This window comes from Triticum aestivum, chromosome 7B, assembly GCF_018294505.1.
Source record: "Triticum aestivum cultivar Chinese Spring chromosome 7B, IWGSC CS RefSeq v2.1, whole genome shotgun sequence".
Classification (NCBI taxonomy): domain Eukaryota; kingdom Viridiplantae; phylum Streptophyta; class Magnoliopsida; order Poales; family Poaceae; genus Triticum; species Triticum aestivum.
In genome coordinates, this window is record NC_057813.1 from 197,406,112 (window position 1) to 197,423,090 (window position 16,979).

Sequence of the window (16,979 nt, forward strand, 5' to 3'; positions counted from 1 at the left end):
CTTGGGTCCATGACATGCGGGCCCCGCCCAGCTAACTAATCTAGTTTAGGTTTAAACTTAATTACATATGGAGTTTGAATTTGACTACTGTTTAGGACAATTCAATTAAATGGCATATAAGAAATCACATATGGAGTTTGAATTTGAATCTTTGATTCAAACCAACTTCGTTTAATCTGGTTTTAGTTGCATTAGCTCAAATCATAGCATATTGGCATGTCATGATCATGCATCACATTGTTGCATTGCATTGATTGTGTTTCTTTTTTGTTTGTCGGTGATTGTCCGCCTTCAGTAGACGTGTTCCAACGATGAGTTCGATGACACCGATGAAGAGTTATACTATCTTCAGAAGTGCCAGGCAAGCAAACCCCCCTTGTTCATTCTGATACAATCCCACTCTTTCGCTCCTGCTCTCTTTTACTGCATTAGGACAACAGTGTTTCAACTGTTACATGCTGCGGTAGCTGAACCACTTTCCTCTGCATGACCTGTCATTGCCATAGTAAATAGATGAAACCCACTAGCATGAGTAGGAGTTGTTTGAGCCCTGATGTGCCTACTCATTCATGCTTGTTTGTCATGCCTGCTATTGCTTAGAGTTGAGTCAGGTCTGATTCATCGAGGATGAATTGGAGGTGTGTGAACATGCCCTACTGTGTGTGAGCAAAGTGTGTGAACACGTTTTTGTAGAGGTAGCGGTGAGAGGCCATGTAGGAGTACATGGTGGGTTGTCTCATTGCCGCCGTCCTCGGGAACTGAGTTCTGTGTTTGTGATCCATGAACAGTTACTACCACACATTGGGTTCCGGTAACTCGACCCCTCTCGACTTATTAATCAACATGATCTCTCTCCAGGAGTTGCAACCAGTTTCTGGTGTTTGTAGGTAGTGTTAGTAGTCTACCAAGTGGCACCCGGTACAGGTGGGCTTGGGACAGACTAGGCACAGTGGCACGGTGTACCAAGTGGCACCTGGATGGTGGGCTTTGGAACCCTGCTCACATCGTTTGGGGCCGTGAGCGACACCCCAGCCGGATCTCCTTGCGGATGGAACCCAAATAGGCGATAAACCTAGACGGGAGACTTGTGTGGTTAGTCAGGTCGTGGCCGACACCCTCGCCAGGCTTCCGCTGGAAGGTTGCCGACATACATGACGTGTACATGGCGGTAAGTGGTGAGAGTGTGTGTGAATAAGTACACCCATGCAGGGTTAATATGATCTATTCGAATAGCCGTGTTCATGGTAAAGGACTTCTGGGTTGCCTGTACAGTTCATAGACAAGTGAAAGTGGATACTCTAAAATACGCAAGATAAGCGTGAGTGCTATGGACGGTGTTCTCGTAGGGAGAAGGGAGCGGATCCATAGTTGGGTATTGATATGGTGAATATGTGGAGTCGTGTGCGCCACCTCAAAAGAGTTACTTGCAGTCGTAGTTTAGGATAGCCACCGAGTCAAAGCTGGCTTGCTGCAGTTAAACCCCACCATCCCCTTTGTTGATAATGGTGCATATGTAGTTAGTTCTGATGTAAGTCTTGTTGGGTACATTTGTACTCACGTTGCTTAATTTATGTTTTTGCAGAGAGACTTCAGTCTCGCTAGTAGTTCCACGTGGACTTCGATGTTTAGCTTGTTACCTCAGCTACGATCTTGTGCCCTTGGCAGGATCTAGTAGTTAGTCAGGCTTCTCAGCCTTTTTTCATTTGTAGATGTCTGTACTCAAACATGTTAAGCTTCCACATGTGCTTGACTTGTATGCTCTGAATGTTGGGTCATGAGACCCATGTTTGTAATATCTCGCTCCTCGGAGCCTATTGAATAAATACTTGAGTTGTAGAGTCATGTCGTGATGCCATGTTGTATTTGCACATATCGAGCATATTGTGTGTATGTTATTGAAATACTTGGTATGTGTGGGATGTGACTATCTAGTTGTTTATCCTTGGTAGCCTCTCTTACCGGGAAATGTCTCCTAGTGCTTCCACTGAGCCATGGTAGCTTGCTACTGCTCCGGAACACTTAGGCTGGCCGGCATGTGTCCTTCTTCGTTCCTGTGTCTGTCACTTCGGGGAAATGTCACGCGGTGTCTACTGGAGTCATGTTAGCCTGCTACAGCCCGGTTTATCGGAGTCCTGCTAGCCCAGTTGCTACAGCCCGGATTCACTCGCTAATGACCGACACGTTCGTTGTTGGGTCATGTATGCCTGTCCCTGTAAGTTAGTGCCACTTTGGGTTCACGACTAGCCATGTCATCCCAGGTTCTTCGTCATATGGATGCTAGCGACACTATCATATACATGAGCCAAAAGGCGCAAACGGTCCCGGGCCGGGTAAGGTGGCACCTGTGGGAATACCGTGCGTGAGGCCGCAAAGTGATATGATGTGTTACATGCTAGATCTGTGTGACTTAGGATCGGGGTCCTGAAACAACTTTTTAGCCTATATTTTATTATAATTGTATGCATAAGTAGGTCGTGAGTGTTTTGGGCCTTGCCACATGTGGCATTTTAAATTATCCTGAATATGTAAGACAATTATTAACCATTGCCATTGTAAATTTGCCTCAACAGCGAGCAGAGCGCGCGCAGGGACACCACGGACCTGCAAAAAAAATAGGGATGCCACGGTGAGCAACCATGTGGTCAACCTTCTGGCACCCCGTGGAGGACGCGACGGTGCATCGATAGGACATGATGGTGATATCATGACCGTGTGTGATAGTGGACAGACACGTACACTTATATCCGAGAACAAGGGCCCATGTTTCGGGCTTCCGATGCATGGCATACGGCTGATCCAAAAGAACTGTTTGCGATGAGATAGAATAGCAAAAACGGGGCTTTGTGGGCCCAGAACCATCAATAAATTTTGACTTTGTTTCTCCTCACATTGCAGATTACAACGCAATAAGCAATTGCAAATCTATTCACAGAGATCAAACTAATATGTGTTCACACCGATCAAACTAATATGTGTTCACACTTAGCACCGGCCTATAAAAACTACCCACTCGAAAATTACTACACGGTTCCTCTCCTCATCACCTACAAAAGTGGTCTTTCCTATTAAGTCGTTCTTCCATGACCGGTAGGAGGAGTTTCGGCTGGGCATATAACTAGGCAGCAAATACCAAAGTCGCGGAAGCACTAGAGAGGTCCCGGCGCGAAGCGGCAGCTGCAACAGACATGTCCCGGCGCGCCGCGGAGCCCTCGAACGAGCTCTCACGGGCACGCTAGGGCTCTCACGTTTTTTCTAGCCATTTTGGTGCACTAGAGCATGTATTTGTAGTTCGGATATGAATTATGGACATTAAATGCCTAGAAAACTCAATTAATGAATAAAAAGGGTCAAACGAACCCTTAATTTCAAAGTTCAGCGCGAATCTCCCATTGTTCCGTACGTGTAAGCGTGTAGAAAAAAATACGAGGCTAGAAGAGGGAGCGATTATCGTTTGGACCACAAGAGGACATGTTTCCCTATCGAAACCACGAGGGTTCTTGCAACAGGCTCCGGTTTGTAAGAGGTTTGTAATAAAGCTTGGCCCAAATTCGCAATGTTTTTACCATGACATATATGTGACATGACATGACACCATGCCACCTTTAATGACTTTCTGGTGAGTTTTGGATTTATGGGGATTGAAAAACCAAGATTCCAAATGTTTGAGGATGAACCAAGACGCCGGTCAGGTTGTAATTCGTTCCCATTCCTTGCATGGGACATAAACATGCACCCAAGGACACATGCATGTATAATTTTTCTAGCCATTTTGGTGAACTAGAACATGTATTTGTACTTCAGATTTGAATTATGGACATTAAATGCTTGTGAAACTCAATTAGTGTATAAAAAGGCCAAACGAATCCTGAATAAGTTTAAATTTCAGCATGGATATCATGTAGTTCCATGTTGCCCGTAGAAGAAAATACAAGGCGAAAAGAGGCCATGATTACGTTTCGACAACAAGGGGAACAAGTCTCCCTATCGGAACCACAAGGCTTCTTGTTGAGAGAAGCTCCGGTTTTTAAGAGGTTCGTAATAAAGCTTGGCCCAAATTGGACAATGTTTTTACCATGACATATATGTGCCATGACGTGACACCATGCCTTCGAAAGAGATTGTCCATTTTGCACACGAAGTGCATCTAGTTTTTGCCTTAACCCTCTCAACTTTTTAGAACATGCTATGCGGGTGAAATAATGATACCATGCCAACTTTCAACCTTTTCAGAGTTCATTTGAAGTGCTTTTCAATTTTAGGGTCATTTAGCTCAAAAAAATCAGTGAATGCATGAAAAATACCAAATGAAGTTAGAAAGGGTTGAAAATTGATGATGTAGCTTTAAATGGTGCATTTTGAACAAACAAAAAGTCTGGAGTTCAAAAAAATGAAATCCCTTTGTAACAGATGAGTTTTCGTTCGAAACCCTGATACTTCGAAATAGATTGTCCATTTTACACACGAAGTGCATCCAATTTTTGCCGTAACCCTCTCAACTTTTTAGAACATGCTATGTGGGTGAAATGTTGATACCATGCCAATTGTTAACCTTTTCAGAGTTCATTTGAGGTTTATAATAAAGCTTGGCCCAAATTGGACAATGTTTTTACCACGACATATATGCGCCATGACGTGACACCATGCCAAATTTCATGACTTTCTGGTGAGTTTAGGGTTTATGGGGATTTAAAAAACGAGATTCTAAATGTTTGAGGACGAGCCAGGACACCGGTACGGTTGTAATTCATTCCCATTCCTCGCATGGGACCTAAACATGCACCCAAGGACACATGTATAATATTTCTAGCCATTTTGGTGAACTGGAGCATGTATTTAAAGTTCAGATTTGAATTATGGACATTAAATGCCTAGGAAACTCAATTAGTGTATAAAAAGGCCAAACGAAAGCTGTGTGCCTACCAAACCATGGCTGATGTCGCCCATGATCTGAGTCGTGCATTCTGATTGGCCAGAACACAAACCTCACGGATCGTACGTCTGCACCGTTGGATGCTCCCAGATCGAACGGCAACCCTCAGCCCTTTCAACAGCACATGCAGTACATGGGTAAGCACTGTGTGCATGCGTCCTGCTAGCTCACGCTTCCTTCTCTTGTACGTTTTCCAAACAGGCTACCGTTTCCCGCCACTCCTCTCATCAGTTTCCTGCCTCTTCTCCCATCAATTTCCCGCTACCAGTGTTAGTGCTCATTGAAGGCTAGGCGGCGACACACCAGCCATCACACACAGTTTCTAAAAGAACAAATGTGTGTGATAGGAGGGAGTAGGTCCCATAGGGTGACCAGCGTGAGCAAAATGGTGCAGGTACTGTCTTAACTGTGTCTGATGCAAGTACACTGTAAAATCAACACGACTATGCAAGCACGAGCAAATGGTGGAGGTACTGGTTTAACCGTGTGCGATGCAAGTGGGCAGTAAAATCACCACGACTGCGCAAGCGCGAGCAAAATGGTGCAGGTATTGGCTTAACCATGTGCGATGCAAGTGCGCTGTAAAATCACCACGACTGCGCAAGCGCGAGCAAAATGGTGCAGGTATTGGCTTAACCATGTGCGATGCAAGTGCACTGTAAAATCACCATGACTGCGCAAGCACGAGCAAATGGTGGAGGTACTGTGTTGGGGATATAACTACTGAGTGTAAACCGCCCAGGAGGGGCCGGTTCACCTTCAACTATATTGAAGCCCATGAAGACCCAGAAGATGGCGCTTTACTAATGAATCTTAGAGGCCCGGAGCCCAAAAGCGGATTAGGGCCCATAGTGGTAAACCTCCATGGTTATGTAACTTGTATTGTAAGTTAGGAAAGGAGAGACCGAGCCGGACACTTGTATGAGCCGGCCTCGGGACTCTGTAAACCGGCCGGGCGTCAACCCATGTATATAAGGGGACGACCAGGCGGCGGTTCAGGGACAAGAAACAACAGCTCGAGAGCCAGGCATAGCGTGTTTTGCTCCCTGGTTATTGAGACCCCAATAATTCCATCACAACGAGACGTAGGCTTTTACCTTCATCGAAGGGGCCGAACTAGTATAAAAATCCTCGTGTCCTTTGTCCGGTTTAACCCCTTTAAGCTAACCCGTCGTGATGGCTCCATGACTAAGTCCTTTCATGAGGACATCTGACATGATATTTCCACGACAGTTGGCGCCCACCGTGGGGCTATCGCACGATGGTTTTGTGTTCTTGAAGGGCAGCTTTGAAGGACTCCAAGGGTACGCGGTTGGCCGGATGACCAAGAGTCGTCGCGGCAAACTCTACATCAACGACGCAGGGTGGGGCCCCGAGGCCGGCTCAATTGAGTATGGGTACCGGGTCCACTTTGGCGGAATTCACGTTTTCATCGGCAAGATCGACGAACGGGCCCTGAGCCGGACATCTGCACCGACCTCGTCTAGACGGCTCAGCGTGCAAGCCCCGCTCGGATTCAGCCCGCCATGAAGCATGCGTTCGTAGGATGTGTCCACGGGATCGGATCTGAACCGGTGTCCGAAGGTGAGACGGTCGTTTATTGCGACGGTGAATCATCCACCGGCGAAACCGAGTCTCTGTACCAAGTTCATGACGGTGTCTTTGAAGGGTATTCCGATGGCACCAGTATTCCGGAATTTCTTGAACCGCCAAACCGAGTCGCAATCTTCATGGCCGGAACACAGCCAACTTTGCAAAATTCTACTGCGGCGGCATCTGGACTAGCAGCTGGGGCAGGAGGCCCCGCGCGCCGGCCGGCTCAAGTTCTGTCCGGTTTGTTGGACACCTGGACGTCTTTATTGGCCACAACAGTTACCCTGGAGACTCAAGATCGGCATAACACAGAGGTCGCTAAGTTACGGGATCATATAACTCAGGCCAAAGAGGACTTGGCGGCTGAGGAGACCAGGATGGCTGAGGAATGGGCCATTTTAGATGCCCAGGTGCAGAGGATTCAAGCCGAGAATTATCAACTTTTGATGGATCAAAACGCCTCGAATGAAGTATTCAGGAAGAGACATCGATCTCGCTTGCCGGCGGATTACAATGCGATGAATCTCTTCAATACGCCAGGGGTAGGGACCAGCAACCCGGCAGCAGTAAACTGGACTATCGTGCCAAGGACCGGAGCGCCGGATCAACCTCAGGTGATGGGTCCACCTCGACGGACAGACAACCCGCCACGGTACACAACGCCCCCGCCGGGTCATTTTTCTACCCCTTTGGATAACATGATAGCTGTGGCGTCCCGGCTGGCAGCTATTCCAATGGAGGGTGAGTCGCCGACGGCAGTTGAAACACAGCGGGACAGGGATCTTCTTCAGACTGCTATGGTGCAGCAGCAGGCTTATTCATATAGCCGAGATAGGATTCACACGACCCCCCCCCCCCCTCCGAGCAGAAGCTATAGCAGGCACATAGATGAACTGGAGGTGTCCAGCAGTGCGCGGCGCCGCGATGCCCCTCAAGGACCCAATCCGGTGCGTGGCGAGGTAAGTGCTCAGGACGTGGTGGATAATGGCAGAGCATGAAGGGAGGCCACTTTAGCAGCACAGTATACGGGTCGTTATCAACCCGCCCCGGTTTAGCCAGCAGCGTCAGTAGACCGAGGCACCGGGCTTGCCTTCAGCTCCTGGGGAGTGTCGTGCCTCATTTCGGCTCTCCGTAATGTGCGACTGCCCAAGGATTTCAAGGGTCCATGCAAGGTGCCAAATTACACCGCCGATCAACCGCCCGAGGCATGGGTGGAAAGTTATGAGATGGCAATGAGATGTTGGATGTGGATGAAGCGGCCTGTGCAAAGTACTTCACGATGATGTTGGAAGGAACAGCCCGTACTTGGTTGAAAAACCTGCCAACGAACTCCATCGAGTCATGGGACCAATTGAAGGCCCGGTTTATAGCAAATTTCAAGGATACATGCAAACAGCCTATGTCCATCATGGATCTGGATGCCTGTGTTCAAGGGGAGAACGAGTCAACAACTCATTGGGTGTGCCGGGTTTCAGAAGTTTTGCATTCGTCGGACCGGATTAATGCTGGCCAAGCAATCATAACACTGGAGCGTAATTGCTAGTTTAAGTCACTGAAGATGAAGTTGGGACGGCTCAAGTGCCACTGCAATGATATGGGAACCCTTATGGCAGCCTTGGTCAAATATGTCGATTCCGATAGTACCAAGGATCCGGGTTCTGATGAGGAGAAACCGAAGAAGGGAAAGAAGAACGGCGGTGCGAAGGGACAACAACACAACCAGGGAGGCCATGGGAATAATGGTAAGCGCAAAGCAGATAATTCAGATTTTGTGGCTAACACTAATATGCAGCGTCGTAAGGGTAAACCGCCCCAGTGCGGCGGCGGTATGAATCTGGAGCGTCTATTGAACCAGCCCTGCCCAAAGCACGGGACCAAGGAGGTCCCAGCAACACATCTCTGGAAGGATTGTTTCATTATGAAGGAGTTCAAAAACTCTGATCTTTTCCAATATGATCAGGGTCCGACGGGCGGTTCAGGTCCAGGTTTTCATGGTGGCGGCGGTTCAAACTCTGGATTTCAGAATAATCAGGGCAACCAGAACAATCAAGGTGGTAAGAACCAACAGAACAATCAGGCAAATCATGAGCAATCAGGTTTTGAAAGTCACCCGAAGCAGTTGAATGGTGGGCAGTACCATGTGTTCACTACTAGTTTGTGCAAGCGTGATCAGAAGCTTCACAAGAGGGCAGTTAATGCTATTGAACCGGTAGTACCACGTTATTTGGGGTGGTCCGAGCAACCCATTGTGTGGAGCAGAGAGGATCATCCGCCCCGGGTTGACAATCCGGGTCACCTGGCTTTAGTGGTGGCACCTCAGGTGGGAGGTTATAAATGCACCAAAGTACTTATGGATGGAGGGAGCAGCATCAACATCCTGTACTATGAAACTTTTCGTCGCATGGGGTTGACAGACAAGAGTCTTAAACCGTCAAACACTGTTTTTCATGGTATAGTACCAGGTAAATCGGCATATCCTGTTGGCAAGATAGCTTTGAGGTTGTGTTTGGTGATGAGCACGACTCCCGGTCTGAAACACTGACCTTTGAAGTGGTGAAGATCCAGAGCCCGTACCATGCACTATTTGGACGGCCGGCTTATGCAAAGTTGATGGCGAGGCCCTGTTATATTTATTTGCAGCTCAAGATGTCGGGTCATAAGGGGACCATCACAGTTCACGGAAGTCATAAGATCGCTTTGGATTGCGAGGAAGGTGATGCGGCTTATGCTGAGTCGGTTTGTGCTACAGAGGAATTGAAGTTCTATAAGGACAATGTTGATCCGGCAGACATGACCCCTCTGAAGAAGCCCACCACTGAGCATGACTCGAACCTGAAATTCAAACCAACTGATGAGACTAAACTTGTTGACTTTGTTCCTGGTGATTCATCCAAACAGTTTAGCATCAGCACAAATCTGGATCCGAAATAGGAAAGCGCGCTCATCGAGTTCATCCGTGAGAACCGGGACATTTTTGCATGGAAGCCTTCTGACATGCCAGGTGTACCGAGGGAACTCGCTGATCACACTTTCAATATTGATCCCAAGTTTAAACTGGTCAAGCAGTTTCTTCGCCACTTTAACAAGGAAAGGCGCAAGGCCATTGGTGAGGAGGTAGCCCGGCTGTTGGCTGCTGGCTTTATCATCAAAGTGTTTCACTCTGAGTGGTTGGCTAATCCGGTGCTGGTTCTTAAGAAAAATGGCACTTGGCGCATGTGTGCGGACTACACAGATTTGAACAAAGCTTGTCCGGCCGATCCTTTTGCTCTCCCGCGTATTGATCAAATCATTGATGCGACGGTGGGTTGTGAGCATTTGAGTTTCTTGGATGCTTATTCAGGTTATCATCAGATCAAAATGGCAGTTAAGGACCATGTATTAATGATGTTCAGCGTCTGGCGGGTCGAATTGCAGCCCTGAGCCGGTTTATTAGCTGCTTGGGAGAAAAGGAAATCCCTCTATATCAGATGTTGAAGAAAACAAATACCTTTGTCTGGAGTGATGCGGCTGATGCGACGTTTGAAGACTTGAAGCGGCAATTGGCTGAACTGCCGGTCCTTGCTGCTCCAGTTGACAAGGAGCCCTTATTATTGTACGTGGCTGCTAATGCCCATGCTGTCAGTGTGGCAATTGTGGTTGAGCGCAAGGAGGCGGGAAAGGAATATCCGGTTCAACGGCCAGTTTACTATGTCAGTGAAGTGCTTATCGAGTCAAAGCAACGATATCCGCATTGGCAGAAGCTGGTATATGGGGTTTTTATGGCGAGTCGGAAGCTCAAACAATACTTTCAAGGCCATCCCATTACAGTGGTCAGTTCAGCTCCTTTGGGCGATATAATTCAGAACAGGGAAGCAACTGGCCGGGTTGCAAAGTGGGCAATTGAGCTTGGTCCACATGGGTTGAAGTACATGCCTCGAACAACCATCAAATCTCAGGCGCTTGTGGACTTCATCAATGATTGGACCGAGTTACAGGTACCAGAGGACAAACCGGATAACACATACTGGACTATTCACTTTGATGGATCCAGGCAATTGGAGGGCTCGGGGGCTGGAGTTGTCCTTACTTCCCCTCGAGGTGATAAAATTCGTTATGCTCTCATTTTAATGTTCCCCTGTACTAACAATGCAGATGAGTACGAGGCTTTACTCCATGGTCTCTGTGTGGCCAAGGAGATGAATTTAAGCCGGGTACGATGCTTTGGAGATTCTGATCTGGTGGCCCAACAAGTTTCTGGCACTTGGGATTCTAAGGATCCACTCATGGCGGCTTACAAACGCGAGGTGGATATTGTGGCAAGTCACTTCAAAGGGTATCAGGTTGACCATATTGATCGGCGCAAAAACGAAGTAGCAGATGCTTTAAGCCGGCTGGGATCTCAGCGTAAACCGGTACCTCCCAATACCTTTTTAGATATCTTGCATAACCCGTCTGTTAAGTTGCCTACAGAGGGGAATTTAGTTGTTCCTGATCCGGAGGCCCAATTGGTTGCCGCTTTACATGTTATTCCGGATTGGACGGTTCCATATTTGGCATATATGAACCGGGGCGAGTTACCAAACGATGAAGTTCTGGCCCGGCAGATAATCCGGCGATCAAAGTCCATGGTTATTCACAATGGCGAGTTACACCGCTGCAGCGTTTCAGGCGTATTCCAGCGTTGAGTTTCTCCTAAAGAAGGCCAAGAGATTCTATGGGATTCATGAAGGGGATTGTGGTCACCATGTCGGTTCAAAGTCCATGGTTGCTAAAGCTTTTCTTCATGGGTTCTATTGGTTGACAGCTCATGCTGATGCTGAGGATCTGGTAAAGCGGTGTGACGCTTGTCAGAAGTTTTCACGCCGAGCTCATGTTCCGGCTCAAGAGCTAAGGATGATTCCCATCAGTTGGTCATTTGCTACTTGGGGGCTTGATATGGTGGGGCCCTTTAAGCGCTCCAAGGATAAGAAGACCCACCTGTTGGTGGCGGTTGACAAGTTCACTAAATGGGTTGAAGCGGAGCCCGTCAGCAAGTGTGATGCAGCCACGGCGGTTCAATTTCTCAAAAATATTATCTTCCGCTTTGGCTTTCCACACAGCATCATCACGGATAATGGCACAAACCTTTCTAAAGGTGAGATGGAGGACTTCTGTCAGAGAGAGCACATCCGGCTTGATTTAGCATCCGTGGCGCACCTCCAGTCCAATGGTCAAGCTGAGAGAGACAATCAAGAAATCTTTAAGGGTATCAAGCCCCGGCTCATGGTTCCATTAAAGCGGACGCCCGGTTGTTGGGTGGAAGAATTGCCTTCTGTGTTATGGAGCATCAACACCACCCCCAACAGATCTACGGGTTATACACCTTTCTTCATGGTTTACGGGGCAGAGGCGGTCCTCCCAAGTGATATTCGTCATGATTCGCCCCGGGTTGCCAATTATGTTTAAGCGGACAATGAGCAAGCACGCCAGGAGGCGTTGGACCTGTTAGATGAAAAACGGGACATGGCTTTGGCTCGTTCGGCGGTTTATCAGCAAGACCTGCGGCGTTATCACAGCCGCTGGGTTAAAACAAGAACTTTTCAAGAAGGTGACTTGGTGCTCCGGCTCATCCAGGATCAGACCGACATGCACAAGTTATCCCCACCTTGGGAAGGACCCTTTGTGGTCATCAAGAATCTGCACAACGGATCATACTACCTCATTGACGTCCGAGACAACTCACGCAGTTCTGAGGAGGAGACCTGGCGGCCGTGGAACATAGCTCTCCTTCGGCCTTACTACACTTGAGCCATAGGCTTCTCTTATGTACATATTTTGACAATGTATATATTATGATCAATATAATAAACCGGCATCCTTGCTCGAAGCAGGGCCTCTGCCATTTTCTTCAAATATCTTTTGGTTACACGGGGGCTTCAGCTGACAAAGCGGAGTACTACCTATTAAGCCGGCTATCATGCCAGAATACAGCTTGGGAGCTTCACATCCAAGGGGCCAAAGAGATTCTGGATGCTATGCACAGCTCAAACATAGGCACCCATTGAGCACAACTCACAAACATTACTTGGGGGCTCTTTGTGCACTGCAACAAAGAGTTTGAAAGGACCCTTGTAATATGCTATCAAGCACGGCTTGGAAGCCTGGTGTATTCACCTAAAACCCCGGGTTAACCTGCCTTCATCAAGTAAGCCACTCCTATCAAGGTAATCCTGGCACGACCCGCCGAATGTTTTACAAGTCAATCTTATAAAGACCCTGAACTTGTCAAAGTTAGAATGACGATTGGTTAGTTGGAGGCCCATCTTAAAAGGCTTTGCAAAATGGTTTAACTCAGTGGCCTAGCAGCCCATGAAAAGCCTCGAATTTGGGCCTCGCAGCCCTTGAAAGCCTCGACTACACGGTTTTATTTGCCTTTGTCAAGATTTTTTCTCTTTTGATGAATTTTATGTTGAAACCGGAGTCTATTGACCCGGTATGGCTTTTCAGTCATCATACTAACCCGGTGTTTGTTAACCTAGCTTGGCTTTCAACTACAAGTTGTTAGACCATATTATCAAACCGGTGTTTAAAAACCCGGCCTGGCTTTGACTACATGTCGCCAGTTTGATCATCTGGTGTTCATCGTAGCCCGGCATGACTTCTTACACACCAGCACTGCATGGTGGGAGTTATCAATACTCAAGATTTGGGTCTTCACCCTTACTACAATAAAGGTTTGTAAACTAACTAAGTGATTTCATATCACAGATATCAGAATCGCATGAAATTATCAAAGTATAATCAAGCACAGCAAATATCATGGCGGATCAACAAAGTCATGCATTAGTACCATAGATCAAAGTATTTTAACTAGCCTATTACAAGGCGCTTTGAGGCCCAAAATAATGATTGTTCTTATAGAACAAAGTTTGTGACAATAACCAGATTGCTGGATCAAAGTTCATCACCGGGTTGACGTGATGTTGATGGATCTTCAGGCATCGGTTCAACCTCCTCCTCTCTACCTAGTGGCTGGAAGTCAACGGTGGTCCAGTCAATCCGGGTTAAAGCTTGAAAGAAAGCCTCTTCACTTATAAGATTCGACGGTTCAACGTGAGGAGCATAAGTGTGCTTACGAATTGGCGGAATAAGATTCTGCACTTCCTTCATAGCAGTGTCAACTCGATGGTTGTTGGCATCATAGAAGGACCGATGCAAAGTCAAATTCACCTCGTCAGCCAACTGACTTGCTACCTAACGCATCTCCTTGGTCAGGGCTTTGAGGGCTTCATTATCGAATGATGATCTGTTTTCTTGTTCATCTGGATAGCCCTTGGCAATATCAACTGGATCCAGGTCAGCTATCCATGATTTGGCACGAGTAAGCGCTAGCAAAGTGCCCGCTCTGGCAGCCGATCGCTTCAACTCCTCTATCTGAGCAGGAGTCATTGAGAGCCTGGCCAAGGTATCCTTGATCAAGGTGGGTGCCGGTTTGTTGTACGAAGCTGCAGAGATGACTCGTTGTGCACCAGTATACAATTGCTCAATCAATGTGTATGCTGCCTTCAACTTCATCCACATGTCTGCGCCTAGATGAGCAATGCAATTACCTGAAATGGTTTTGAAACTTAAATCTTAAACCGGCAGAGTTAAAGATACTTCAGAACAGGCTATTATAAAGTACTTACCAAAAAATGCGGCTGTCATGGCGTTCACTTGATGTTTCAGCCCAGTCAGCTCTTCCTCAACCGGTTTAAGAGCTGCTTCGACGTCTTCAGCCTGCTTCAGCAAAGCAGCCTTTTCGGTTTCCCAGTTGGTGCGTTCAGTTTTGAAGCCATCCTTCAATTGTTCCATGGCAGTCAAAGCGCCCTTTAGCTCCTCTTTGGCTTTAGAGGTCTCTTCTTGCTGGGACTTGATGTTTTCTTGAAGATCGGTGATTTGAGACTCTTTGGTATTTATATCAGCCTACAAAGTCAGATGATAAAGCGGTTAGTATCTCTTAAAGTCCCAAGTGCATAACAAGTTATACACTTGGCACTTGGGGGCTAATGCGGATTGCTTCTTAAACCGGATATTTTAAAGTCCGAAGGTTCAATACAAGTATTAAACTTGGCACTTGGGGGCTAATGCCTCATTGATCAGTTAAATCCAATCTGAAGGCAGTTTATAAAGACAAAGTGTTAACAGAAAGTCCCGGTTCATCTTGATAAAGTAAACCGACCCTTGGGGGCTACTCAGTTGAAGTATTCATAATATTAGAAGATCCGGTTTGTCTACAAGAGATAAACCGTCCCTTGGGGGCTACTATGGAGTTGATATCCATTGCAAGCAAATTTAAAGTGTTTCAAAGATTACCTCATAGCGCTCCTTCATTAAGTTCACCAAACCGGCCTCATAATCCCGGCTTGTGAAGAGGCGGTTTAAGAATCCGGAATGAAGCTCCTCGGCGCTAAGGTTAATGAAGCTGGACAAATCTGTCTTCCCTTTCCCCTTGCCCATAGCTGCAAATTCCTCCTTGGCAGTGTGCTTTGACAAAGCAACTGGGTTGCCAGGGGTAGTGAAACCATGACCAGTGATAACAACATCATCATCGCCGCCTTTTGAGGGGATTGATGGATTGACAATATCCATGGCCGGGCTTGGCACGTCGTTACCCTTGGCTGGGCTTGGAGGATCAGCATGCGTACTGGCCGAATTGACTTCTGACGCTTCAACATATGTATCCTGACTTTGAGGTACAGGGTCATCAATGGCAATATCAGATTCTTTGTCAGCGCCTTCTGAAATTCTGTCCGGTTCAACTTCTTCAGTAGGGACAGTGGTCTTTGATTTCTTGCTCAGACGAGCTTTGGCGCTGTGATATTAAAACAAGAGGTCAGTTGGTAAACCGGTGCAAGAAGACAAAGTTAAAGACGGTATCCTTACCCAAGGACAGTCTTGAGGGGAGGCATTTGAGTGGTTGATGAACCGCCAGATGAAGAATTGGAAGACACCTGGTAATTTGAGTCAGACGTATTAAGAGGGTAACGGAAGCAACCCTTCAAGGGATAAACACTTTCGGGAGAACAAGAAACCTCTGGACGATGCTTCCGGTTTGGTGTATTCGGTAAACCGGAAGAAGTGACCTATTGGCCGCTGTGCCGGGATGTGCGACGACCTTCATGTTGCTGTGTCTTCGAAGAAAATTGTGGATCCAAATGAGCAAGAGGGTGAGAATATTTTATTTTCCGAACTGTACGGCGAAGTCTTTGAACCGGCACATGTTCTGAATCGGAAGAAAGGATGATTACCTCAACATGGTCTGCACGACTGGCTGCCGCATCATCCTGGTAATAATCATTGTCAATAAGGTGTATGAAAAATGAGCCAAGGGAGTCAAGTTCTACCTCGTTTTCTGATTCATCGACATCCTCACGAGGATCAGAGGACTCGGCAGTTTTCTTCTTGCCCGCCTTCTTTATGGCTTTGCTTTTTGGGCGTTGAGTCCTCACCGGTTTGTCTGAAGCTTTTCTCTTCCAGAAAGAACTATTGGCATGTAAAAACAAACAAAGGATTATCATAATGATGTTAAAGCAGAAACGGGTCAATAAAGGTGGAAAAGGGTAAAATTCTTACTGCTGGCGGTTTATTGGAAGTACAAAAAGGAGCCAATTCGGTCTTGCTGCATTGAGCGATCAGTTCATCCAACATCTTCTTCACGGCTTCAGTGACTTCGTCTTCAGTCATTTCTATCTCATGAAACCGTTGAGGGTCTTTGACGTTTCCGGTGTATTCATGCATCAAACCGGAGCAACGGCTTAAGGGAAGAATACCCCATGAAACCCAGCATAGAACGAGGTCAATGCCGGTTAAACCGTTCGCTAGGAGGGCCTGGAGCTTAATGATTTGTGGTGCATAAACTTGCCATTCTTTAGCGGTGAACCATTGAGGCAGTGGATGGCTATTGCTAAGCCGCTGAGCACGATAACCCGGCAGAGGGTTTTCATCAGGAGGTGCGGTATTCCGACAGTAAAACCAGGTTTGATTCCAGTCCTTCGGATGGCTGTGGTGTTTAGCATGAGGGAAATCAACTTCTTTTCTTTTCTGAATTGATACACCGTCAAGTTCAGTGTTGGGGCCATCAGAGAACTTGGTTCGGCGATTTAAGTGGAAAAAGTCTCTGAAGAGCTCAACAGTTGGCTCCTCTTGGAGGTAAACTTCGCAGAATACTTGAAAATTGCATATGTTGGACACAAAGTTTGGTCCAATATCCTGAGGATGGAGTTGAAAGCTAGCGAGCACATCCCGGAAAAACTTTGAACCGGGCGGGCTAAAACCCCGGTCTAGATGCTGCACGAATACAATTACTTCCCCGTCTTAAGGTTCAGGAGGGCACTCAAGGCTAGGAACCCGCCAATGAAGGACATCTTTCTTGGCAAAAGTGCCAGTTAAAACATACCCATTGAGCTGTGTTTCTGTGATCCGGGAAGGAACCCAGTTGCAAGCGAAGAATTGCTTG